This window comes from Halichoeres trimaculatus, unplaced genomic scaffold (assembly GCF_033239565.1).
Source record: "Halichoeres trimaculatus isolate MK-OKI-2021-1 unplaced genomic scaffold, fHalTri1.1 fHalTri1_scaffold_22, whole genome shotgun sequence".
Classification (NCBI taxonomy): domain Eukaryota; kingdom Metazoa; phylum Chordata; class Actinopteri; order Labriformes; family Labridae; genus Halichoeres; species Halichoeres trimaculatus.
In genome coordinates this window covers 18,438,462-18,450,005 of record NW_027437200.1, presented here as the reverse complement: position 1 = coordinate 18,450,005, position 11,544 = coordinate 18,438,462, and positions in this window count along the sequence as shown.

Sequence of the window (11,544 nt, the reverse complement as noted above, 5' to 3'; positions counted from 1 at the left end):
TACACACACTCTGCGATTGCCACTATCCACACACAGCCCCCCTCCCCTGCACGTTTATTGTCAGCTGCATGAAGGATACTGTGTGATTGGTCTGAAATCCTACACAGTCCTCCTACACAGTAATGTGCTGTTTTGCACCGTGGAGCTCTCTCTTCAGGTGCCTCAGTAAATAGGGCCATTGTGTGGAGTGCATTACCCAAAGGTTTTACTCCCATCTCTCCCTAGTGGTTTGTGGCCAGTCGCGTATTGGCCTCGGAGTCGCAGTGCAAAAGCATTACAGGGGCTCAGGCTTTATATGTTGGTAGTGGGTGTTTTTACAACACTGCTGCAGAAAAATCATGTTTTATTCTTCTACCTCGGCTCCACTGGCTTTAACAACTTCCTGCAGAATGATTAATAGCACAAAACTGAGATAATTAATGTGGCCAAAAACTAATTAAGGGACCAAACGAGAGTTTTTGCATGTTTTCTTCCATTAACTGCTAATTATACATGCTACATTTTCACTCACATTTTCCAAAGCACACCATGCTCCAGACTGATTTCATACCCTCCAGGCAGCTATCGGTTTCCATTTATTTTAGTACAGTGTGAAAATCACCTTGCAGAGATATTTCGAGATGATACAGTCATGTTAGCTGACAATTACTTATCATACTGAGGAAGGGAAAAAGAGGCTTTTAACCAACTTTTCTAAAGGTTTATTCAACAACTGGGTTCAAAATGTAGATTTAAAAGTGCCCTGTGATATTTTACCTCAAACAGCTTCATTAAACTATGTTTTGGTAAGAAAATAATGTAAAATGTTCCAGAATATTTTACCAAACATACAAATTTAGAGCATTATCATTTACTTTGAAGGATGCTAAAGCTAACAGCTGTTCAAGAATCAAAGTATCTCCATAAAAGGCAGGAAAACAGAAGACCGCCAAGTAGCAAACATTAAAAAACTGATGTCAAGTGAAAACTTTACAGCTTGTTAGCTTGTTAGTAACATAAAATATCATCATGAGTGTTTAATTTAAAGGATGTTAAAGCTAAAGGCCAGATGAAAACAGAGATACCTCCAAACACAGAAGACTATGAACTTTAAAGGATGTTAAAGCAAATGAAAACAGAAATATCTCTATAAACTGGAGAAACACAGAAGACTATGAACTAGTAAACGCTGAAAAAGCAGTGCTAGCTTAGAAATAAAAAATATTGTTTGCAACTGTCAACATCTGAACAGTTACTTTAGCTTAAAAATTCCTCACTGAATTTTTTTAGCTAAGTTGAAGAGTTACTCTAAATATCATTATGAAGGTTTAGATTTAAAGGATACCAAAGCTAACAGCTGTATCTGACATAGTTTCTTTGTAAAACAATGTTGTGATTTTACACCTATAGCTAACAGTATTTAGTTATCTTGCAACATTTTAAACCAGATCCTTAAACAGCATTTTCATTTAGCTTAGATACTAACATAACTTAGACGTTAGACATGTAGCACTTGAAGTACAGGGCAAGATTCCTTAAGGAGGAAAGACAAGAAGTGTGTCGTGGCACATCTTATTGTATCTTATTGTGTCGTATCTGCAATACTCAAAGCAAGTTAAAGGTATAATTAGTATTTTGATTTAGATACACTTTTTGTTATCCTGGTTAAAATGATCTATATGTCCCTATGGCAAGCAGTACATGATGTGTTCCTAAATGAGAGCGTAATATCCGCTATCTACAGTAGGAGAAAACCCAGGAAAACATCAGCCAATCATATCGATTAGGATCCAATCTGGTAAACCAATCAAATCCCGTCCTGCCGTTTTGCAATATTTAGTAAGTTCTAGAGAAAATGTACATGTACTATTTGTATTAAAGCTTTACTCCTGATATTGTGTCACAGGTAAAAGTGGATAATGCTAGCATGACAGTTGCGAGTACTAACAAATGTCAAGTTTGTATATTTGTTTTTTAGCTTTACGTTTTAACATTCTGGTGTTTCCTTACCTCTAAATGAGACATGACTCGACGCAGTGCAAAACATAAAATGATGGTGAAATTAGCAATTTAGATAGGAGATGTTTTTTAAACCAGGCTGTAAATAGGTCAGCCTCAAGTGGACACTCGAGAAACAGCAGATTTTAGCACTTCTGCATTGTCTCATATTCTTAGACCAGAGGTTGCCACTTGACTAAAACAAGAGAAGTGCCAGCTGTACAAGTAAACTTGGTAACAAAGCTACATAGATCTCAAGAAAAAGTGTAATCACATGAAAACAGGGGCTAGCTCAAATAAAAAAAACAACTCCACCCATACCCTGAAGTTGCTAGCAAGTAAAGTGAAAAATTAGCTCAACTTTGCAATGAAGCTATGGCTGGTAATAATTCTTTACACTTTCATACACTGTGTATGGGCAATCCATTTTCTTGTCTTGAATTGTTTTGCTATGTTTTCATTTATAGGATGCTAAAGCTAACAGCTAAATTAGACTTGAAATATCTCCATCAAAGGCAGAAGCAAAGAAAACTGGTACCTAGCAAAGCCATGCTAGCTTAAAAATGCATTACATAATAATTCAAATGTAAAATTAGCTGTTATAAGTTGTTAGAACCCATAACTTCCAGTTTAGTCCAATCTGTGCTCCAAAAATAATCTTGTCTAATTAAAGTAATTATGCATTTGAGAGTAATCCAGATAATCTTCATAATTAGAAAAGCAGATTGTGTTAGCTTGATTAGCTTTGGTTTTGTAATTGCCACACATTACTGTATGTGAAGTTTTCTATCGTTACATCTTTTCCTGTGCACTGGTTGTGTTATATGATTTCTCAAAGCATATTTCCTTTATGGTCAGACACAGCCAGACTGTACCTTCCTCTCCTTTGATATCTGATCTCAGTTGGCCTCCTCTGTATTTATATCTTAGTTCTTTTGCCACTCAGAAAAGAGTAGGAGCCAGGAAGTCGAAACTGTCTGAACTCCCCAAACGAAATGAAAGTTATAAGGGCGATGCTACCCTGAACAAGTCGCCCCATCATGGCATGACTTACATTTACACAACCCCTGCAGGCACAAGAGTTCTGATGTCTCCCGTCCTGTGTTTTTGTCTCTGCCTCACTCTGTCTTTCTCAGCGCCGCAACTTGATGTCAAATAGAGTCAGTGCCCACACCACAGGCCTGAGGGAACAGCGAGACAAGTCTGCCTTTCTGCAGTCTCTTCTCTTCATCTTTCCCCTTGACTTTTTTATGCACTTTGTGAATACAACGCCAAGAGAGATCCACAGTTTAGAGAGTTATTTTGAAAGTCTGATTCATTTCCTACGATTAAAACCCACATAAAGGAGAATGTATTGATCAATAAGAGTCTATAGCGAGAATACAGTCTTTCCATGAGGAACTTCTCTTGTCATGGGCTTATGCACAAATGATCCTTTTGATATCATTGTCTACAGGAGCATTTAAAACTGTTAGCACAGGGTAATTGTTACTGTTTTTAAAGTGTTAGGAAACTTCAGTCTGTGTTGGCAGCACTATTTTTGGATGAAATGAACAGGGATTGTTAAATCAATATGAATGGTTTTCACCATCTGTCCTTGGCTTTTTCTTTTTTCCGTTTTGATGAATCTGACAATGAAAGAGCGCACATCGAAGGGAAGTGTGGAGGGATTTGTTAAGAGACAATAAAGAATGGGAGTAGGAGGGAAAGGAGGAAAAAATAGACGAGGGGACAATTAGGAACAGCGAGCGTTAGAAGCAGTCAAAGACACAGATTGAGAGTAGCGAAAGAGAGACTGTACGAGTCTCTTGTGATTTATACGGTTATTATCTCTTCCACTTGTGGGTGTGAATGGAGGCTGTCATGCATGCACCCTGGCAGGTCTCCTCTCCTTGTGTTCAGGGAGTGGGGGCCAGTCCCCGGGGCCCTGAGTTTGGCATTAGCATTCCATGCAGTAATGGGCCCCCATTTGCCGCTTGTCACCGCAAGATAGGTGGCTTCGTCTTCGCCAGAGTCCCTCCAGCTGAGCAGGGCCCCGTGTTCCCGTTGTGCTCAATGACCCCTCTCATTCTGACTGCCGATTTCCCCTCTCCTTCTTTCTCACTGCTCTCCTTCCTCTTCAAGTAAGAAAACCCAACTTCCTGCGTCCCATCTGAAAGGGTTCATTTGGTTATTCCTCGCCATCAAATAGGCGTTTGTTTCCAAATGAAGGAAACCAGAAGGTTGCTACAGAGTCAGTGAACCCCGGTCATCGCCGATATAATCCCACATGGTCCGATGAGGGTAGTTATTTTCTGGTTTCATGCGGTCATATTAGGGTTCATGATGGAACAGATGCCGGTGTCTACGCAGGCTAATGAGGTAGCAGAGCGAGGGTTCAAAGATCACCCCTACTCTCCACCGTGGAGACCTGAGTTTGTTTGGAGCCGAGCCCTCGGCTCCGCATCGCCCCGAGCAGGGGAGACAGAAGATCACTAAGGTCCTGACCATTCTACAGCAGAGAATATTAATTGGAAATTGGTGGCAAAATGCTCTTTTGAGGAGCTGTGGAGTATTTCAGAGGTAGGATAAGGGCTGGAAATGTTCTGTAACAAATGGAGACATAAATCCTATACGTCAAACACCAAAAGGCACAAGAAGGTAAAATATTTGGACAGGGTTTTCTTGAGTTTACATTGAGGTTTGTTTACAACTAATCCAGTGAATGAGATCCCAACTCCTATGAACAGTTCTGTTCATAGAGATCTGTGTTTTTCTCTGCTGAAAACGATTTCTGTGATTAATTTTGTAGTGATGGTGGACACAGGAGCCTAACTGTCAGACAGAAAAAGGACAGAAGAGCAGAAAAAAGATAAACAGGAAAGTGGTACAACCCAAGCTTAAGGCTAGTTAGCCTTTAGCTCGGGTTGTATCACTCCAGGGGCTAATCTGTTTGTGCTAATGTTCATTCCAACCCACAGTCAGCAGTTATTCTGCAGTGGTCTGTTCAAACTTGAGAGTCTATCAATAAAATGAAGAGTGAGGTTACGTTAGCTCTGATTGGTAGATGACTGGAAGGATATAGCTAACCAGGATTTACTAACCTGACACATTACAGACATGACCTAGAGCACTGGGGCTGTCAGCTGTGCTAAATATAAACAGCTACTAAACTACTTACAAACTGACAGTGTTTACTTGTTGTCACGTTAGCCTACAGATACGTCAGAGCACCGGGCTAACATATAGCCAGCTGCTACAACGTTTGCTTGATGCCACATTTCATACTCTCGCACTACTTAACTGTACTGATAAGTCTCTTACTTCTGTGCGTTGTATCCAGTAAAAAGTTGTCTTGAACAAAGAAAATTTGCTTAGATCCGATCTCCATTTAATCCCAAAACAAACACATGCCTCAATTAAAGTAATTTACGACAGTGTGCAGAGACTACGGGCCACAAGGTGGCGATGGAGTGCAATCAAAACAGATCCTCAAGGTAGGATCCATCAAGGTAGCTTGGTCATAGTTAGCAGCCATGTATTCATGTACGGCAGAATACAACACAGATGACTCTATTGAAACCAGTCACCAAGTCCAACCCCACCACCCTGTATTAATTCTTGCGCCTCTTGGGTTTAGAGTGGGACCTTAGTGTTTTTTTACTTTGATGAGCTTTGACACTGAACCCTCAATTTTCCAAGTCCTTTTTAGAAAGGACCTCCCCAAACGACCCCCAAATTATGTATGAATTTGTAGTGGCCAGAAGACTTGGCATAGGCAATAAGAATATAGTCTACTCACCTTCCCATATTTGGATGTTTGTGCCATAAATCAAACCATCGTCAGCATAGAGTTGTAAGTCATTAGCTAATTGTTTCAGTGTATTACTGAGGTCACGGGTCAAAGAGCTCAAAAGTCTAACTGGGTTGATGGTTGGCATCAATGACAAGGTCATATATACATGGAAAGCTCCTTTGAGAAAACAATAGTCAATGATGACTTGAGTCATGTTAAATATGTGTCACGCATTGTCCTTGTATAAAAAGCATCAGCCTTGGTGACACTAGAACCCAAACAGTCATTTTTGACTCTAGGGCCATAGACTAAAGTGTCACTCTGGAGAGGACATCCATAGTGAGAATATGCTGACATTCCATAACCAGACATCTGATGATTGCCTAAGATCAATGACTCATCAATTTTGCATGCCTGATCATTAGTGTACGCTCCATAATGGCCTGCCAGCTGTTCTGTGAAAGCCAGATCCCTCATAGACAGAATCAGTGTATTCGCTGACATGTCGCCCTCATTTTGTTCAAATTAGAGCCTCCCTGTTCAAATATGTACAATGCTGACATGCACCATATGTCTCAAACATGCTTTATGTCGTCTGTTTGCTTTGGCAGATCCTCATTTGCACCTTTGGTGGGAACGCAACCGGGTCGCAAAACGGAATGAGACGGGGAAATCAAAGTTAGCTTTGCTTCGTGATGGCCCATATTACAGAGTTTATCTGCTGATTGATGCTCGGGCTGCTCTGTGAAGGTGAGGCAAGCTACTTGTTGCCCCCGTTGCCTGGGATGGGATCCGCCGGAGAGTAATACCAGGCGACAGCCAGGCTGGTGTTTGTAGCGCAAGCCAAGAGGGATTATGGGTAGTGGGCTTTAATATCTGATTTTAATTAGCAGTTTAACACAGTGATCACGCCTCATTAGGGAACTGGGGATGCTGCCGATGTGCGTGAGTGTGCTGGAGAAGGAGCAGAGAGGAGGATGGAATATAGATGCTTGAAGCCTGACAAGGAAAAAAGTGTCTATTTTGCATTTGGTACAGCGACGCGTTAGTCAAAAATGTGACATTATTCTGAAAAGCTTATAGACTCCACACCACAAGGAAAATGTTATACCATACTTTATGGTCCTTACACCATTTTCTGATGTTTTATAGCTCCACTAACCTTGGACGTCCGCCAGGATTCATCTGTTTGTGCGGGATTCCCCAAGGCCTTGCCCTGGCATGCCACTTAGGGATTTAGAGTGAGTGTATCAAATCTGTGAATAGTCCTTCCAGCACAGGATAAAAAGATTAAGGTATTTTAACCCCTAGGAACCCAGTGCCCTCTTGCTCCTGTCATCTAGGAATTAGTCTGGCTCTTCCAATTGGCGTGGTTGGTGCAGCGAGGTGGTGGGACGCTCAGCAGGGCTTGGCGCTCCACCAGAAGGCTGCATGGTTGGGTGAAAGCAGGGCCCTCGGTCTCAGTAATGGTATAATGGGAGAGGAGTGGGGGTTTGAAAGGCTCCAGTGGTCAGCTGGTAACACACCACTGCTCTTCTTCCCTCTCCCCGCTGCTCCTTTTCTTCCTCCTCGTCCCACTCGTTTGACTCGCCTCCCTCCCCTATCGCTGTCCCCGCCGTGCCACTGCCTGTCTATATATGGTGAGATGCATTCAATCCACTTTCAATCCCAGGGGTTTAGTTCAGGGGCCGTGCTCATTTTGTCAGAGGCAGTTTCAACCACCTCTCTAACCCCCTTTCGTATTGCACTCTGCCTTTTCCTCCTCGCATTCCAGCAGTTTTGAAAGGGAGCAAAATAATGCACTTTATAAATCCCTTAGAGACATCCAAGCAGAATAACAAACACCCTGAGCAGTCCTCGGCAGCGACACGTTTATCATTTGCATGAAAGTAATACTGTTAAAAAGCAATAATGCCAAAATCTCACTTAATTCCTCTGTTTTGCTTGTTTTTGATGATTCGGGATTAATACCTGCATTTGCACAAGATGTTTTTGAAAATCCCTTGTAATGCTACTTAAACAAAGCAAACAATTAGGGATCTGCGCTAAATAGGCGTTAAAGAATTGCTGGAAGCTGCAACTGTGTTAAGGAAAAACACTAGCATTAGAAGTATAGAAAGTAAAAATGTTAATGCTCTAAAGAGCCCATTAAGCCAGGGGATACAGGGGAATTAGGGCCAAGATTAGTACCACAAGTAGAGCAGCGGGTCTGCATCAGAACTCAAAGTAATGACCGGCGATTCAGAGCACCAGATGTTGCTCATCTCTCATAACATGTTTGTGTCACTCTCAGCCTAATGCCTTCATTTGATACCCACGTTTCCGCTATTCTCCCGTTTTAAAGGCCCACGGCTGTCATCCAGATATAGACCAGCTTTATCACAAAGATCATCTGGATCAGTGATGGATATCTGTCTACTTTGGTAGACGTGGACATCTGAGAGTCGATGTGCGCTGGCATCTTTCTTTTGTGAATGGAAATCAATGGGAATCAATGAGAGGATGGATGTATCGGTGGTTTACAATCTGTTACTGTAAATTCTGACACTGGATGCACAGATAGGAAGCAACACATCCAAAGAGACAAATTCCCTCATTCTTGAAATTGAAATGAAAGCACAGGATCATTGAGTCTAAGGAAGAATGATGGCTGACATTAGTAAAGGCAGCACCACCAGACACAGTTTAACCAAACACAACCTAAAAACAGCTCTTTGATTTAAGATCAAAATACCAACAAACTGCACCAGAATCATTCACCTGTACCTATTTACATACAGGTAGTAGATCATTATTGCAACATAGCAGCAGCCTTTAGCTAAAACCAAACCCTTGGCAAGTGGTAGGTAGCTTTTTAGACATATCACACCAAAATTACCTGGATTTTGATAATTATTTCAAATGTTGAGAGTCATAGCAATGCAAGAAGTACAAATGAATGAAAAGATCCCTCAAAAAATAAGAAACATGGAAAACGTTTTTCATAAAAGTTGGCTGGTAAAAAAAAAAAATGATAGTGAACTAATTAAAGATTAAAATCAAATGGAAATAAAACACATTAGATTTAGACATAGTCCTTGCTACCAAAATTTCAGTTAAAAAGAAAATAGACATTGTTTTTTTTTAATTAAAAAAATTACCAATTCTTTAAGGCACTGTTGTTTTTTGGTTAAAGCTATTTGCTTTCATTTTCTTTTTTTTTCTTTTTTCTTTTTTTGTTGTTTGCACTGTTTCTATTATAAATATTATTGTTATTATTGTTACTGTTATTTTAAAGCATTTAATTTGATAACCGTGAGCTTTGAGTTTGATTGGAAAAATAAATCATATTTAAAAAAAAAAAAAAACAGATTTTGAAACTACAATAAAAAAAAATTATATAACTCATCCCACTGAAACATCAGTAAATCTGGTGCTGACAAGCAAATTTGCAACATGAAATCATGAAGTCCAGGGGTTCCCAAACTTTGGCAACACTAATACAGGGGTCAAAAAATGCCTTTCAGAATCAAGATGCGTACAGTTGCGTATTTCATCCATTATTTTAAAAAACAATCATCTTAAAGATGCCTGAAGAGGATCTTTTTTAACCGGACTGCCTCGCCCCCTTCTGGCCCGGAGTCTCATGCATCCTCATAAAGATGTGTATTTATTTTGGAATTAAAGGAAAATACTCAAAACAAATTTTCTTTACCTAAGACTACTTTTTACCAGATACAACGTGACATTACATAGAACTGCTGTTTGAAATGCAACAACAAGCAAACATAAGTTTGTACCATACATTAGTAGAAGGCTATATGTAGCCCTACTAGCAGCCTGGTGCTACGATGTATGCTAACGTGTAAACAAGCAAACCGTTAGTTTGTACGGTAGTTTTGTAGCTATATGTAGCGCTACAGGAGTGTGCAAAATAGAAATCTAAGCAAGTGTGTATGTCTTATTTTAGTATGAAAAGTCTTTTTTTATTGTAATTCTTTGTTTATTTGGAAAGGCACATGTGATACAGTATTTCTTTGGAGAAAGGCTGACTTATCTGTAATGAGACACATCAAGATTTTTACGTTTGCATTAAGTGTCTTTTTTTTATTCTTATTTCTAGATATTAAAAGAAAAAAGATGCATGATTGCTTATTAAGAGAAAAAAAAAGAGAAAATTAAATTGTGAACTTTCTTTTTTCAATTCAAAATCAAAATATTATTTCAAGAAACTTGGCCATCAAATTTTAACTCAAATAATACATAAACACTTGCTTACATAAATTTCACTCTGAACCCAGCTGTTCCTTAAAAAGTGCCGATACCTCTGTCGAAGTAGGGATGCCAAATGTGGGACCAGGATTCTTCAAAACAAACAGAATTCTTAAATCCCACTTACTCCCACTGTTGGCCTTCAGAGCTTAAGTCAAAAGGTGCAGGGAGTCTGGCTGTCTTCTCCGTGCCTCATTGAGCTTGCCTTTTAACACCACCATAATTAGTTTTTACCCAGCCTCCGGCCCTGGGTGTCTGGTTTTGTGGGCCGTGTCTCTTAAAGAATCGAACCTGTCTGGCAAACAGAAACAAACTGCCCCGCACGACTCCACTCGTTTGCACGCCTTCCCTCCAGATTGCTTATTGAACAGCATGTGTGACGGCTTAAGGGCTGGAGGGGGCACGGAGGAGGCCGGCAGATCCACACCAAACACAATGTTTCAGGACACCTCTAATTTTTTCATCATTTAAGTTGTCCTATAATTAATCTGCCTGTACATTTAATTAAAAAGAAAAGTTGAGGGTGTAATTGAATGCAATGGCTGCCTTGTGAGTCAACCCGGAGAACAATGTGAGTGGTAATGCATCGTGGCAGCGGGGATACATCACGTTAGTTAATCCGAGGTTGACCTCAGAGCAACTTGGGGAAGACGGAGACAGCAGACACTTTGCTTTGCAAACCTCTCGCAGACAACACAGACAGATCTGTATTTAATTCTGGAAATGAATCTGTCGTCCCATGAATGTTGACTGAAATGATTTCGAACAGAACAAACGTGACACGTTCCATTTGTTAGCATTACTGTAGCCTATGGGCTGCTTGATTTAATTATGTTTTTCTATGTCCCATCTCTTTTGTGGCCAGATCTAACATTTTTAATTTGCATGTCTTGATTGTGTTTTTTCCACATTAATTTCACACAACATTTGCAATGTGTATATTTTAAAATATTCATACTTACTGGTTGCAATGCAAATGATATGTTACTTTAATTGCATTTTTTTGTTTGTATTTGTTGACAAAGCCACATGCGTTCAGCTTTGGGTTCAAGATAGATAATATGAGACAGTAAAATTCAAAAGACGTGCTGATGCAGGAAACATAATGTCATAATGTTCCATGTTGCAGCGTTTCATATCCAGTCATATCTGATCACATCTTATCATATCATCATTTTTTTCATCATACTGTATCCCATACTTACATATCATACCGTATCCTATTTTATCTGAATGCATTATATCATATCATATTCTGCTTTATTTTGTATTTTCTGATAATAGTGAGATTTTTCTTATAGTACATCCTCACCCATACCCATTCTTGTGACCACATCACCCTCGTCCTTCAAAGCCTCCAACCTTCCTATCTCATATCACATCAAATTCTACACTACACCCCTTCATGCTACCTCTGCTCCTCAGGTGCAAACCTCTTGACCATTCCTAGGACCAAGCACTAAACCTGGAGGAGACAGAGCCTTCTCTGTTGCTGCCTCCTTTGTTGTACGCTTGTATCTACTGTTATTTAAAGAGCTCTA